General features: G+C 36.9%; 1 protein-coding gene across 1 annotated transcript in view; it reads left to right on the plus strand.

Moving 5' to 3' along the window:
• NR3C2 (nuclear receptor subfamily 3 group C member 2) overlaps nucleotides 1–16,036 on the plus strand; it is a 330,198-nt gene that overhangs the window by 53,580 nt on the left and 260,582 nt on the right. The gene's annotated exons all lie outside the window — the stretch shown is intronic.

The raw sequence follows: 16,036 nt of genomic DNA on the forward strand, positions 1-16,036 counted from the left end.
ACTGATACATGAATCAGCAATAATTTCAGCTGTAGGTAACAGAAAACTGAAACCACAGTGGCTTAACCAAAACACTTTTTTTTTCCCCTGTAGTCTAGATAAGGCAGCCTGAGGCGGGTAGCTCTAGCTTTCCAGCATCATCAGATCTGAGGATCTCTCTGACCTGTTTGGCCCTCCTTTTGGCTGTCCAGCTTTCATCCTCATGCTTGCTGCCTCATGATGACAGTGTGGCTACTGGACCTCCAGGATCTTCCTAGGAACAAAGAAGATGAAAGGCGAGAAGCCAAAGGCACAAACCAGTTAAATCTACTCCCTTTTAAAGAGCTTTCCTGGCAGCCCCAAGTGGTGCCTTCTGCTTATGTGTCTGTCCTTGGCCAGAGCTAAGACTCTTTGCCATTCGTGGCTGAGCTGGAGGTTGGGATATAGGTTTTGTTAGCTGGGAACCACTGCTGTGCACAAAACAAGGTTTGTGTCACTAAGAATAAGGGGCGGGGGGCAAAACTGGAGTAGGTAGGTAGAAGGATCTGCCACACCTGTGTGCAGAGATTTTCCTGGCAGAGACCCAAAACAAAGCCCAGGAAAATGGCAGATGTGGGAGAAGTATGGTTGTGGGGTTTTTGTTTTTTTGTTTTTGTTTTTTTTTAATCATCGATTTAGGAACAAGGCAAAGCTCTAAGGAATAATAGAGTAAAAAGATGTTAGCGTTCTGTAGTCCTTCCTTTTGAAATTGACCCCAGGGAGTTCTTGAATTACAGCAATTGGTCCTGCAGTAGAAATGCTACAGACCTGGCGTTAGGGGCCCTGAATCTGCTGATGGGTGACTTTGTCAACCTAACAAATCACTGCATTCTTCTTGGCATAAGGGTTTCCTCCCTTCACCTTTAAAATGAGGGAGTTCAACTGGTCACTGTGATCCATCTAAGGTATAAGATGTTCTGATTATCTATCTGGGTCTTTGGCTTATCGTTTATTCAGTTTGTCTCCAAATCTAGCTCTTTTACATTACCACATGTGAAGTTAAGTGTATATAGTGTTGGTAGTCAGTTTTATGAAAAATTACCATCAGGTTACTCGTAAAACCCTTAATTTGTATGGAAAGCTCTAAGGTATGCTGTTTTTCAGGCATGTCACCCCTTTGAGACTCACCTGTGGCTTGGACCTAAGACCACACATGCAAATGGCCCTGTTAATTTTGGTGTTAAAGTATGATTTTTTATTTTTGTTTTGTTTTTGGACTCTCGTGTTCAGGGCCGTAGAGAGGAGGGAGCGAATTCCTCCATTTCATGTGAGTGAGGAGCGCTTCTTCCCACATGTCCGTCGGGGTGATTTCAGGCTTGCAGACACCAACAGTATTCCTCCGTTTGTGTTGGCGTTGGAGGGCAGAGCTGCCCTCGAGCTCCTGCACACCCCTGTGTGCTCCTCCAACAGAGAGCACCTGCCGTGCACCCATGCATCTGAAAGAGGGCTAATGCCAGTAGCTCTCTCCTTAGGGGCAGCAGGTGCCAGAATGTGGCGGCAGGTGCCAGGAAGCGGTGGCCTCACTGATGGGATGCCACACAGATGTTTCTGGAAGGTGCCCTAGCAATGCTTCAGTCAGGCCTTCAGGCTGCAGGGAGTCCTGGACGCTGAGAACACCAGAGGAGTACGTAGAACGCAGTGGAATTCTCAGAGGGAGGGTGCCGTTGAGGTGCAGAAAGAGGATTCCTGTGGAAAGGCTCGTGAGAGGTTTACATGATTTAGGATGATGAAATACTGTATCTGTCTCTCTGTCTTTTCCTCTCTGTCCTTGCTTCCCTCTTTCTCACTCTGTTATCTTTCTGGCTTTAATTTAGTATTTTATCTTAAACAAATACATCTTTGTGTCCATTTGAAAATAATGGATAGAAATGTGGGTTCTTAAGGCATTTGCCCTTGAATAAGGAGGGGGGGAAGGATTTCAGATAGAAATCTGAGCAACCTGAGGTTTCTGTATGGAATATAAGAAGAGTTGCAATGAATAATTAAACAAGTTATAGCTAATAAAATATACAGCACATTGCTTCAAACTAAAACATTCTAACTCTGCCTTAGGGATGAATGCTTTTCATTATTTTTTAATTGTTGCCAGGGTTGACCTTGAAGGTCTTTTCTGGCAGATAATTTGTTATGGTAGGAATGAGATCACTAAGCATTTTAGCACAAGCTGCATGATGCATAGGGCTTCTTCCTATTATATAATGGTGATAGGATAAATCTGTTCTCCCGGGAATTTGTCCATTCATTAGGTGGTAGCTTATTTCTCAGATCCTGCCTTTGGCAGCCTCAGTGTTGCTGTCCTGTAGGAGGATCTGCGGGGTTATGATGCAAGCTTGTGAATCCATGTCATATTCATACTTATGTGTGAGCTAACCTCTGAAGGCCCATAAACACCAGAGGAACGTGCCTCCGTTTTGATAAAATGAACACAGGAAGATCTAGGATCTCCTTTCTGTCCTGCAGAAAGTGGTATCCAGGGAGATCATGCTTCCTGAGGACAGTGGAACAGATTTTGCCCTCCTGGCTTTTGTCAGTATTTGGTCTTCTTTTGTAGTTATTATAGGACCTGCAATTGCAGACTGGTTACCAATATGCCTCGTTACTGGTGTTCTTATGACCAATTTCAAGAAGAAACCGTACAAGGCAATGAAATGTTTCATTAAATTAATTTGCCAGTTCTCCATTTACATTATATCTTATGAAGAACAGATAGTAGAACATTATGGCTAAAAATTGGTAAAAAGCATAGGAAAAATCTGTAGTTTTCACCAAATAGAATAGGAAAACTTATTCTACACAATTGGGGAATTAAATTTAGCAAATACTGTTTCTTGTTTAGAGTGTGTACTGAATTTTAGACTTGAGTAGTGAGTTCAAAACCACGTGGTGTTGACGTGCATAATATTAGTAGGTTCATTTGAATTACAAAGAAACTCAGTTGATTGGACCATATTGTATAGTACACCTTTTTTTTTCTTTGTCAGTAACATTTAGGGAAAAAAAAAACCACTAGTGATACAATTCTCATATTTTCTTACAAGGAAAATCCAGTGTACTTTTATTTATTTATTTGTAATTATTATTTCTTTTTTAAGAGGAAGAGAGTGCAGGCGGTGGGTGGGGAAGAGGGGCAGAGGAACAGAATCTAAGCAGAGTCCATGCTAAGCATGGATCCCAACATGGGGCGCCATCTAACAACCTTGAGATCATGACCCGGGCCAAAATCAAAGAGTAGGACACTTAACTGAATGAGCCACCCAGGTGCCCCAAGTGTGCTTTTAAATAGATACAAAGATTTACGGCATATAGGAAGCTGAAGTGTAAGAATAAGAAATAAAATGACTACAAATATTCACATATTGATGTAAGAAGTTTTAGCTTCTATTATTATATATAGAAGATTTTTTTTTACATTTTTAATATTTTTGGTAATAGAAAACCTGAATTATCATACATGATTATTTTAATCCTGTTTTGAATATGGCAAAACAATGGATACCAAATGTAGTCTACATAAAATGTTTTTCCTTTCCAGAAATTTCTAATGAATCTTGATTCATAAGACAAAACAAAAACAAAACAAAACAAAAAACACTTCTGTCATTTTACTGAGCATCTATTTCCTTATTGCTGTCATTCAGCTTTAAAGGTGCTTATTTATAGACTCTGTGAAGTCAAACTGTCTGGCTTATGGTGTTAAAGTTGTATACTTAGGCCCTTTGCACTGGTGATGTTCGTTTACATTTTGGTATGGTAAATCCCTAGTCAAACAGCCGTTGTTTAACATTTATAAAACTTCATAAAATTGTGGCAAAGCTGTCATGTTTAATTTCAGATACATTCAAAATATAGAAAACCCATAATTGTTAACCAAAGGCAAACGTATGAAATGATTCTAAAAAAAAAAAAAAAAGATCTACTAGAAATTCAGGCTACTACAACCTGAAGTATAAGAAAATTATAACTAAGTTGTCTTGATATACACGAAGTTAGCATGCCTCTTGCTCTAGTAGATATATCACTGTCCTTATTGCCTAAGCTTGGTTTTCCTCAGCTCAGAAAAGAAATTCTAGAAAATCATTCAGAATTACTGCTCTAGTTCCTATTATTATAGCCACTTTTATACAGTATAATGAAACATACAGCATGACAATATTTCATGCTACTCTTTAAGTTCTCGTATATTAAAATAATCAGGTTGTGAATAATTTAACTCTTGTTACAGTTTATTTTTGAGAATATTCTGAGTATGTTTACTGATTGTCTAATTTATAGGTTGTCTAATTTATACTTTGGGTAAGTGAACTGTGGTTACAAACTAGATTTGAACATACTGTCTCTGAGTAAATGAAGACTAACCATTCACATTTTTTTAAAAGCATATGAGTAGGGAGCAGGTGTCTTTTGTTGGAGAGAAGGGGTAATATTGTTTCACTGTTTTATGTGCATTCCTACTTCATTTAAGAGATCTTACCCGTGTTCTTCTTTTAATATTTCTTAGAGTGGCTTTTACTCTTTTTTCCATTGTAGATCTTATGGTTGGCAGTAGGAAGATAGTTACCTGTAAAGAGGTTATGTTGTAAAAACTCTACTGATTATTGCCATTCATAGCATATTTTTTTAAAGATTTTATTTATTTATTTGACAGAGAGACAGCAAGAAAGGGAACACAAGCAGGGGGAATGAGAGAGGGAAAAGCATGCTTTCCATTGAGCAGGGAGCCCAATGTGGGGCTCCATTCCGGGACCCAGGATCATGACTTGAGCCGAAGGCAGATGCGTAACAACTGAGCCACCCAGGCGCCCATTGTAGCATATTTTAAAAAGAGATAGATGATGTTACAAATTAGAAATAAAATACCCAGACTGGCTTATTTAATGTATAATGTTCTGGAAATTACAGGCATTATTTTTATATGCTATAAATGCATAATGATTGCATCTGTATAATATATATTCTGTACCTTTCATACACACTTCACTGATAGAGCTGCTTGATGCACTGAGGCTGGGTGGTTTTGGGCTTGGAAAGGTCTGTCTTCTGACCTTGGCCTGTGTATTGGTTAGTTCATGAGCTGGGGCAAACCACTGAAGTCCTGAGTTTGTTTGCCCTATGCAGGGGGTACAATAGTAGGGTCTTCTGTGAAGATGTAGAAGTGAAACAACTGTTAGAATAAGTGCTTGATTAATATTAAATATTTAGTTCATGGACCATCTTGTCTTTATCCTTAGCACCTAGGTCGGAGTCCAGTTAGGAGGACGTAGAATAGGTACTAACTAACTAATTTAGAGATCCAGAAAGGATTGCAATTACTTTTGTGCTTTGTAATTTGAAGATTGTTTTCTTTGATTTGACTCATACCTTCATAGGTTTATGTGGACAAGGATGTGACCGTCTACACAGTCAGCCACACTAAAAGCCTGGGCGTCATCTTTGATACTTCAGAATCAAGCTCCTTTTACCTACCTGTGGATTTAATTGCCCCCATTGATAGTTAATGTAGCTACTCAGTGGAAGGAACAGTCAGGACCATCTTTCTATCACATACAGAGCTGGTATTGGATCTGGGCAGATTGCATGATGAGGGAAAGACAACTGGACAAGGGCAATTCCAGACAGGGGGACGGATATTTGGGGTTGAAAGTAGAAAGCGTAGTGGGAGGTGCCATAGTGGTTAGACCAGAATATCTAGAACACACACACAATGTTCATGGAGTTCACTGGGTTTGGTACTTTCAGTGGAAAACATTATGGTGTCATTTGCTAAATGATTATGCGGGCATTTCCTGAATGAGTTAAAAAGTGATCATAACCGGAGTGAGTAAACTGTTACTATCAGCCGTACTTTGAGCTTTCGGTTCCTTGTTTTATGTTTTTTGAAATAGGAACATGTTGATTGCATTTTCCATGTTTTAAGCATCAGTTTCCCTACTAACTTTCATTTTACAGGGGTTTATAGGTCATGAGTGTGGGCAATAATATATTTTGTCATATGACAAAATATACTTTCTAGTACTTAGTAATGAAATGTTTCTGAATATAATTTAATAATTTATTTTAGTCTGTGGAAAGGTCACAGAAGTAAATTATAAAGCAATTTAGAAACTAACAAGTGATGAAACTTGCAGTGATTATTGAGAATCATTACATTTTTCTGGAGAAATAATAAATGGCATTTGAACAACTGGACTAGCTCACCTACCACCATTTACTCTCTTGCTAGAAGATATTGAACTGCTTTTTACAAACTTCATTCTTACCTGAACTTTCCTTTGATCAAACATGTTTGCTAAAGGACGAAGTGTTTGTATTATGAGTATATAAATGTATAAAATCTTATGTCAGTGTATATAATTTTTAAAGATATACTTTTTATCATCTTCTAATCGTTTTTTCATTCGCAAAATAAACATTCACTGGTTGTATATAAGTCTCCTTAGTGAGGTCTGATGTAAAAATTAAGAATTGAAAAACTGTTCATCATTATTGTTAATAGATTTGTTAGATCAGTCTAAACTATATGGAAAACTATTGGGAAAGTTTGTGTACTGTGAAGATGTTCAGCATCATTAGTAATAAGGGAAGTGCAAATCAAGACAATACGGAGATACCACTCATGCCTACCAAGATGGCTATAGTCAGACAGTCAATGCCAAGTGTTGGTGAGAATGTGGTAAAATTGGAACTCTCATGCATTTCTAGTAGGAATGTAAGATGGTACCAGTGCTTTGGAAAGTAGTCTGGCAAGGGTGCCTGGGTGGCTCAGTCAGTAAAGCATTTGCCTTCAGCTCGGGTCATGGTCCCTGGGTCCTGGGATCAAGCCCCAAGTCGGACTCCCTGCTCAGTGGGGAGTCTGCCTCTCCCTCTGCCTCTCCCCACTGCTTGTGCTCTCTCACTGTCTCTCAGAAAAATAATACCTTAAAAAAAGTAGTTTCTCAAAAGGTTAGTAACATCGAATTACCGTATGACCCAGAACTCCCAAGAGAACTGAAAATATATGTTCACACAGAAACTTGTACATGAATGTTCCCAGAAGGATTATTTCATAATAGCCAGAAAAGTCAGCCTAAATGTCCAGCAACTGACTAATGGGTAATCAAAATGTGGTATAGCTATACAGTCGAATATTATTGAGTCACAAAAGAAATGAGCTCCTACATGCTACGACTTAAGAAATTTGAAAGCATTTTGCCAAATGAAAGAGGCCAAGACACCAAAGGCCACATGCTGTCTGATTCCATTTATTTATGACAGTGTCCAAAGTAGGCAAATTTACAGGCATAGAACATAGATTAATAGTTGTTAGGGGCTAGAGACGGGGAGGAATGGCACATGACTGTTAATGGGTACAGTGTCTTTTGGGGTGGATAAAAAGATTTTGAATTAGAAGTGATGGTTACACAATTTGGTGAATGTATTAAAAATCACTGAAGCGTATATTTTAAAAACATGCATTGTGTGGTATATGAATTATATTTCAATAAATAAGGAAAAAAAGACTATGTGCATGTGTAGTGCCACTGACATCATATTTACCCAAAATCACTACATTTTTGAAAGATAGTCTAACTTTCCTGTATGCCTTTTTTTGAGTAATAAAAAAAATTAATCTATTTTTGTGAACTTTTCCATGTAATTCTTAATGTTAGTTTTCCAAATTAGTTGGTATTAAAGAATATTCTTACTGAAATATGGATTTAATAAGGGAGCATCTATGAGGAAGAATAAGTACAGAGTCTATGTTTGAGGTCATCCTGCTTCCTAATATCTTTAAGTTATTAAAGGGAATTTTTAAATTGTTCTCTGAACTTTTCACTCATCTCATCTTTCCTTTTATCGCTGGCATCATTAGAAAATCAACATTGCTTATTTAGTAAATAATATGGGAGACTACTATAAAATTTTTCTTTTAATTCAGAATTGGCCCTTTACCTCTTATCAGCTCTTGTTTCTGAGTAGAAGCTTAACAAGTCCTTTATAAAGTGATGATTTCTTAGACTCCTTTGAAAATCCCACCTAGCAGCTCTCATGATGCCTCCTCGGTGCTTCTCCCAGATCTTGTCTCTCAAAGCCCAGACAGCCCAGTTTGTCAGCTGTGGGACATTGGGAAAGAGGGTGAACTTTCTACAGGTGTTGCTGCTACACTGTGCGTTCTGCTCCACCCATTTGCGCACCAGGGTTTGAATCCTTCCCTCTCTTCCCCAGGGGGAAGTGGGGAGGAGGATCACTGATGAATTCCTAACCACTTCTGTTTAAGACTTTCTGTCATAAAGAATTCTTGGCTCACATTCTTAAAATGGATTCTTAAATAAGAATTATTTTTAAATAACATGCATACTCTGAAAGAAGTATCTAGATTTTCTGTAGAGTTAAATTTGGATTCATGATTGAATTGAGATACATATTCTTAATCCTTTTTTTCATTTTATTTTATTAGCTATTTAATCTCTCTAGTGTTGTTTTCCAGCTTTTAATTTTCATGTAATATGCTGTAAATTATTTTGTAGCTTGCTTTGTTCATCTTTTTTTTTTTTCTTACACAGGTTGATTCGGTGAATTTATTTTCATTGCTATATAATATTCTATAATGAACACAATTTGTTTCCTTTTGATGAAAATTCTTTGAAATTTTTCTTTATTTCAAAGCATAGCACACTGAATACTTTTATGTTTCCTTGTGCAAATGTACCATGGCACAACAATTTTTCTGAGTATATTCCTGTAAATGAAATTGACAGGGCATGGAGGATGCATATCTTTTTTTCCCTAGTTGTTCCCAGGTTCTTCTACAATTTATAGTCCTACCAGCAGTGTATGAGACTCCTCCTTGTTTCACACTTTTGCCAACACTGTTACTAATGAGTTAAAATTTTTTGCTGCTCTGAAAGGTACTAGTGTTTTCTTACTGTTGTCTTTTTTCTTTCAAAGGAGCCCCCAAGCACCCAGATTGGAGAGAAATTGCATCTTTCTAATTCATACTCGTGATTTCTCCTCTAACCACCTCCATGGCCAGTATCTAGGACCCAGCAGTTGTACGCACAGTAGACTATTTGAAGAGTTCCTCTGGTTGTCAGTCTGTCCATTACCCCACGTATCTGGTGTGTCTTTGCTCCTGAGTCCTGTAACGCTATGAAGTGGCTTTAGATGCCATGCCTACATGGTCTGTATTTGCACCGTGTACCCATTCCTCCCTCCTGCTGTCTCTTGGGCACTGGGAGGCTCCACAGCCTGGATCCCATAGAAGTTCACTTCCCCATTTTTTCCCACAAGGAAGGAAGCAAAACAAAACAATGGAAACCTCAAAAACAAAATCTAAATAAACTAGAAGCGCGTGCCACTGTCTCGGTGATTCTTCTGCCTAGCTACCCAGACTCTCAGAAGCCTCTTCCAGGTGGCCACAGTTTATAGACTCTTTACAAATGTCTGATGTCCAGCTGTTATAATAAGTATTTATATTTAGGGCGCTAACTTTTCTCTTAACATCAGTCTCAGTGTCTCTAGCTTTGCTTCTCCCTTACTCATCTACTCCTTCCTTACCTTCTCTCCTTTTAAATTCTTTCTAGCTGCTGCTGTTCCTTCTGACCCAGCACCAGCCCTTTTCTCATTTTGTGGACAGCACCTATGTTTAAATGAAACTATCTTTGTTGCCCCCCCCCACCTGTGAGAAGAGCTTCACAATATTTGAGGATACATATGTATTCCATCAGAAACCCCATCCTTTGCTGGTCACAATGGCTGAAGTGCTCTTTGTGATATTCCCAGGCTAGTTATCCTTCTCCCATACAGGTACGGGCTACAAATTCAATTTCCCGACGACCTTCCACAACTTCTTACCCAAAATTTTATAGTCTTCTTCCCTCCCCACCAACTCATATCCCCTCATGCCTTCTTTATCTTTTCTCTTTAGCAAACTTCATTAATAGTCTCTGTATTATACTTATGTACCTTTCTTTTGTCTTCCTTCCCCACTAGAACAAAATGTCAATGAGAAAACTGAAAGTTAAATCAGAAATGTGTTGTCTTTTGTTTCTGCTTAGAATAAAAAAAAATGTTTTGACCTTGGCAAATATGTAAACCCAGGTATATATAATTAAATTGAAATTTCAACATCCTTAAATTTGAATTTATACTATATCGGACAAAGTTTCAAGAGAAGTATAACTTTGAGGGAAAAGAGTTTTGGTTGTTGATTTAAATACTATGGTCATAAAATTATACCTTTAATTTTTTTATTTATTTCTGGAAATAGACCAGGAATGTACTATATTAAAATAGTAATTGAGTCCCTAACATAATTTTCCTGGTGTTACTTATTCCAGTTATTTGCTTAACATTTCTAATAACAATGGAAGGAATATATATTAAATCTCACCAAGAAAATTGTAGTCAGAGCTCTTTTTCAGGTTTAACTATTCTTGGAAGATAGAATTACCTATATTGTTAAACATCATATGCTTTTAAGCTTTTGAAATTTTAAAGTTCAAGCTAAATTAATAGAGAAGTTGCATTTTTAAAAGTGAAAGAAAATGGTTATTTGAAGTTTAAGCTAAAACTCTTAAGAGTGATAAGCTTTCTCTTGCCCTTTTATAGACTCTGACCACATTTTGAGAGTCCTTGAGGAGAGAGAGCTGCAGAAAGCAAAGGGTCTGTTTCATGTGGGGCTGCATTCCTACTCTGTACAATATTTGAAGCACACAAAACCAGCAACACTACACTGAGTCCTTTGTTCTTCCTGTCAGGCAAAACTCTAGATAGCTTACTGTAAATATGGCCGACCGCCAAGCTGTGGCGCAGATTCTATTTTTTAAATACTGTAAACTGGCACAGGCTCAAGAATTACAGTTCTTCCTTTTATTTGCTTTCTCCTTCCATACTGAAGAGTTTCCTCTATCATAAGATAGAAAAACAGTTGTTGTCGTTAGGGAAAAAGTGCCCAAACGGCCCATTTTTTTCTCCCTCACTCCTAGCCTTGGGTAACTTTCTGCTGAAATAAACAGAATAACTTTATTACTTTTAATTTTTAAAAAGACAGTATCCTCTCTTTGTAATGAAAATAACTTGAGTAGAGAAGTGTGAACGGAGTTGAATTCAGAACACTTAATACTATGTGACTTTAAAAATTAATTCTGTATTGGTGTTTTACTACTTTTCTTTGTTATCATGGTTTTACTTCCTGTTGTCCTATAATATTTTTGGTTTCAGATTCTAGCTTTAATGTGCCTGCTTTACTTCTGACATTACAAAGTTGCCTACCCCTTGTGTTGGAATTTGTGCGGCTGCTGCTGAATTGAAAAGAGGTAGAGGGAAATGAAGGGTGTGGAGTTCTGCCTTTCAACTACGGGGTGTGTCCCTTTTGAAACTTAAAATGCGAGAAAAGTCTTGGAAGTATTATGTATTTGAAAGGATTATTTGCTCATGATATTAAAATAGAGATGCCAGAAAGAAGTACTTTCTTGATAGAATCATAAACATTTTTAAGTTTTACAGTTTTATTGATTATTCTTGCACATGGAAACTTCTTGACCCAAGTAGAAATTAAATGTATATTGTATTTGTCTGAAAAGCAAGCTAAAATTGAGTGTACAGTTCTTTCCTACTTCCCTGACGTTAAAATTACTTTATACAATAGACACATGTCAACATACTTAATTTTTCATTTGGCTCATTAATCTCTGTTTCTTATAAAAGACAACTTCACTAGGATCTAATTAGGGGATATTTGTCTTGTCTTAGATGCAGTTAAAGGTGGAGGAAATTATGTTTATAATCAGGTTTTATGACAGTATTTGCAGGATATGTGGAGAATCTAAGAAAGCTTAGATGATTAACAAAGAAAGGGAGTCTGCTTCTACAGAGATGCTCTGTTGGTTATTGTGATGAATTTTCTTTATATCTTCATATTTTTAATTTTTTTAAGGGGGGATTTTCATTGAACTTGTTGAAAATAATCTTAAAAGTTGGGCAAAATCAGGCACCTGGGTGACGCATTTGGTTAAGTGTCTGACTCTTGATTTCGGTTTAGATGGTGATCTCAGGGTTGTGAGATCGCACCCCATCTTGAGGCACACTCAGCACTGAGTCTGCTTGAGATTCTCTCCTCCCTCTCTGCCCCTCTCCCTGCTCGCACATGTACATGTTCTCTCTTAAATAAATGTATCTTTAAAAAAAAAAAAAGTTGGGCAAAATATATTGGCTACTTTTGCCTCAGTTTCCTCATAAAATGTAGGTTGTTAAACTAAAGATTAAGTATTCATGAGGTTCTTTTAGGCAAGTATGTAACTAATAGTACTTACTTTCAGTGTTTCTCTAGAAATATGGTACGTAATTCCACCAGTATCGTGGAAAAAGCAGTTAGGCTGAGCATTAGGAGGCCAGCTTCTCATCTTGGCCTTTGTTTCTTAATAATATGACCTTGAGCCTATTGACTCATTCTGGGCCCAATTTCCTCATCGGTAAGGTGGAGGGTAGAGCAAGATGATCTTAGAAGTTCCTTTCAGTGAGAAGAGTCTAGACAAGTGTTATTTTGCCTTTTTTATAGATTAGATTTAATGAATAATGAGAACACGGTATGCTAATATAGACTATTTCATTTACATTTATAGAATGTAGGTATATAATTTTGTAATGTTGTATAATTTGAAGAAATTTTTACCTCCTTAATTCTCGCTTGATTCCTTTTTCTTTTATTTATGGTAAGCCATTGCCATCTGGTGTCATTCATTGGGAGACTATGAGTAAAAAAATAGCTTATAGTTTAGGGCATTTGTAATTTTGAAGAGTTCCAGTGCAGATAAAAATTTCTAGGGAGGAAATTCCATCTCCTATCTTGAGAGGCAGCTGCCGATCACCGTGCTACAAGACTTTGAGCCCCAGCCCCTGGGTCTCAGTCCTGGTTCTATTACCCAAAAGTTTTGATCCCTGATATAATTCATTAAAATGCTCCGATTTTGTTGCCTTATTTCTAAAAGGATAATTTATGGTGATTTCACAGATCTATCCTTCAGTTTCAGCATCTTAAAAAAATCTTTCAGTTCAATCTGGCAGACCTTTTGCTGGGCTTCTAAAGAAGTGTATTCAAGGAGAAGGGTGTATACACATGGATAACGAGAATGGAAGGCATACTCTAGAGAGTCAGTTGCAAAACAGTAAATGAAAGTGAAATAATAGAGATGGAACAATGGATTTCAATAGTAATATTGTGTAAGACTATGTAAGAAGGTAGATTTGAGCTGGACTTGAAAGGTGGGTGGAATTTCACCAGTGGGAGAAGAGGGAAGAAAGAGCCCAGGGGGCTTCCAGTCAGGAGAAAGAAAGCCATCAGGGTTGGAGGACTTGAGGCATCGATGGAACCTGATTTCCCTTGGAAAGAAAAATAGAAGTGACTTTAGAAGGAAATCAAAGTATAGCATTGCTTTATATAGTATGAAGTAATGTTTAATCCCATTACATGTTAGAAATTTATAAGCACTTTATAGTGCTTGTTTATACTAATGTCTTATTAAAGACATCTACCTTCTTTAGATGCTTTTTCCAGATCATATAACATGTGTGTGTGTGTGTGTGTGTGTGTGTGTGTGTGTGTACACAATCAGATATTACTGAAAAATCTTTCCAGGTGGCATATAAATTCCTTTAGTAGTAGAAGAGTGGTCTGCTCCATACTTTTGAATTTTTGAACAACTTAAGAGCAAAGATTCTTTAAAGAGCTTAAACTGTCTGAACCATACTCAGAAATCAGTGGAAGGATTGACATATTTAGTCTTGGTTATGATCCCTTAAAATCATGTTATAACTGAGTAACTTTTCTCTGGAATTGATCCAGTAAGTATCTGCATTTAATTGTTAATAACTTGGAAAAATAAAGAAGCTATTGGCGTTCTCCTTTCATACACCTTTCATTTGTCAACAAACAGTCTGAAATAAGCCACAGCGAATAAGATTGCTTATAGGCACTTTTTATTTCTACTTGCCAATAGGAAATGTTTTTCTCAAACCTCGAGTCAAATATTTTCTTCCATGTTAAGAAAGCTTCTTTTGTGTTTGGCATCTCTTCAACTTTTGGGTATGATGAGATTATCAGTCGCATCACCTCCAGGGATATGAATGGAATCACTGAGAAACAGTGGTAAATAATAGGGCTTTTGTTTGCAGAAAATATTAGTAGCACAATATAAATGAGAAGGAATATAGCATATTTTTAAAACAGGAGATTATGGTATAGTATCTAGAATTCTGTTTCTGCCATCATTATTAGTTCAGTAGGAGATTTTCAGGAAGTGAGATAGCTTTCTGCTTTGGTTTATTTACCCACAGAACACTTTTTAAGGTGGAGTGTGATATTTAATGTTATGTTTTATCAGAGAATACATCTTAATTTCAATATGCTTTATTTGCTAAGACATACAAGCGTATTTTATTTCTACTTTTAAATCTGTTCTACTAAAATTATGACCATGAGCTTTTTGTTTCTTTTCTAAGGGTCAGAAAAGAACTACCAACAATAGCTGGTATAAGATAGTAACAGACGTTCATGGAATGAAAAATGAAAAATTAGGGGATAGCTATTTCTATGGGGAAAAGTTGGAAAAGTTGAGTTTCTCCACCTTGTCCTTTTAATCTTGTATTGCGTGGGTGCTGTCGCTCACCAAGCTTATCATTATAGGTAATGACCTCATTTAATGCATCTAGTCTTTAGATTCTCCATTTGGATAATCTTTCATCACAGTAGTACCTATCTCAGGTTAATGAGCATAGATAATGTTCTGTTTTAGCAAAATTTTAGGTATCCCTCCTAAGTTCTTGGTGCTTTTAAATATATTTTCCTTCATTTTCCCCCCTCCTTTGATAAATTAGAAACTGTTTTGAAAGAGACTGCTTATGCACAAGGTTATTAGGTATGAAATTTTTTTACTTTCTATAAGGTGGGATTTGCCTGTTTATTTCTGTGGTGTAGCATTGTCTCTGGGGGCCTCTTTTGTCTCTGAATATCTACAGATATGTAGATATTGTATAATGTAAAATTGTAACGTCATCAAGCCAAGAGGTCCTTGACTGTTTATCTAGTTCCCTATGCGGACAGGTCCAGAGACATTTTTACCAGGTATCCTGTTTTAGGATTAAGAGTAATTAAGAGTAAAGAAGGGAACTTAATGTTCATAATTTATTCTCTGAATCAACGGCTACTGATAAGACTGATTCTCCTGCTTGACTTTAAACCAGAGAGAGTGCTTTCTGTCTTTTTCCATATATCTGAATTTCTGCACCTCTTACCATTCATCTGTTTCAAAATTTCATATAAATTGCATAGTTAGGGAAAATAGTATCTAAACCTCTTGATTTTGATAACATTCCATGTGATAGCATTCCATTCCAAGTATTTATCCAGAAAAATAAACATCTGTTTCTTTTATGTGCAGACATACTGACACACAAATACAGTATTGAAAAAAAAAAGGCTAATTATATGATTCTTCTAACCATACCACTTTCATGATTACATTCACAAGAAAGACTTTTACAAAATAAATTGAATAGCAGCGTTTTCATTGCTTAGGAAAGTAGGTTTTTTTTTTTTTTACTTTTGAATTATTTTAATTGGTTTATAGTGAGCTTCTTCTAAATATTAATCCATAGGAAAATAGGTATTCAGTAGGCAGAAAAATTGCCCTCCAAACTTTTGTGTTGTTTTTTGTGCCTTAACCTATCCAACCAAGTCAGGCATAGGTTTCATGGGGCCCAAGGTAAAGGTTTTCTTCCAGAAGAAGCAGGATCTCGGCTTTGTTCTGTAGTCAGATCACATGGCTGGATCTGGCCAGTTGTCTTGCACCTGTCACTAGCCATCTATCCCCACGGGACAAATCTCACATCCAACACCACTGCGAGAAAAATACTTCACAGCGCATGCCTCCCAGTAGATGGACTAGCTGCATCATCTTGGTATATAAGAAAACATATTATTATTGATTTAGAAAGTAACTACTTTTACGAAGGTGGTGCTTGGTTCTAACTCCTTAGTGCCCAT

Source organism: Lontra canadensis, unplaced genomic scaffold (genome assembly GCF_010015895.1).
Source record: "Lontra canadensis isolate GAN:19392208 unplaced genomic scaffold, GSC_riverotter_1.0 scaffold10, whole genome shotgun sequence".
In the NCBI taxonomy this organism is placed as follows: domain Eukaryota; kingdom Metazoa; phylum Chordata; class Mammalia; order Carnivora; family Mustelidae; genus Lontra; species Lontra canadensis.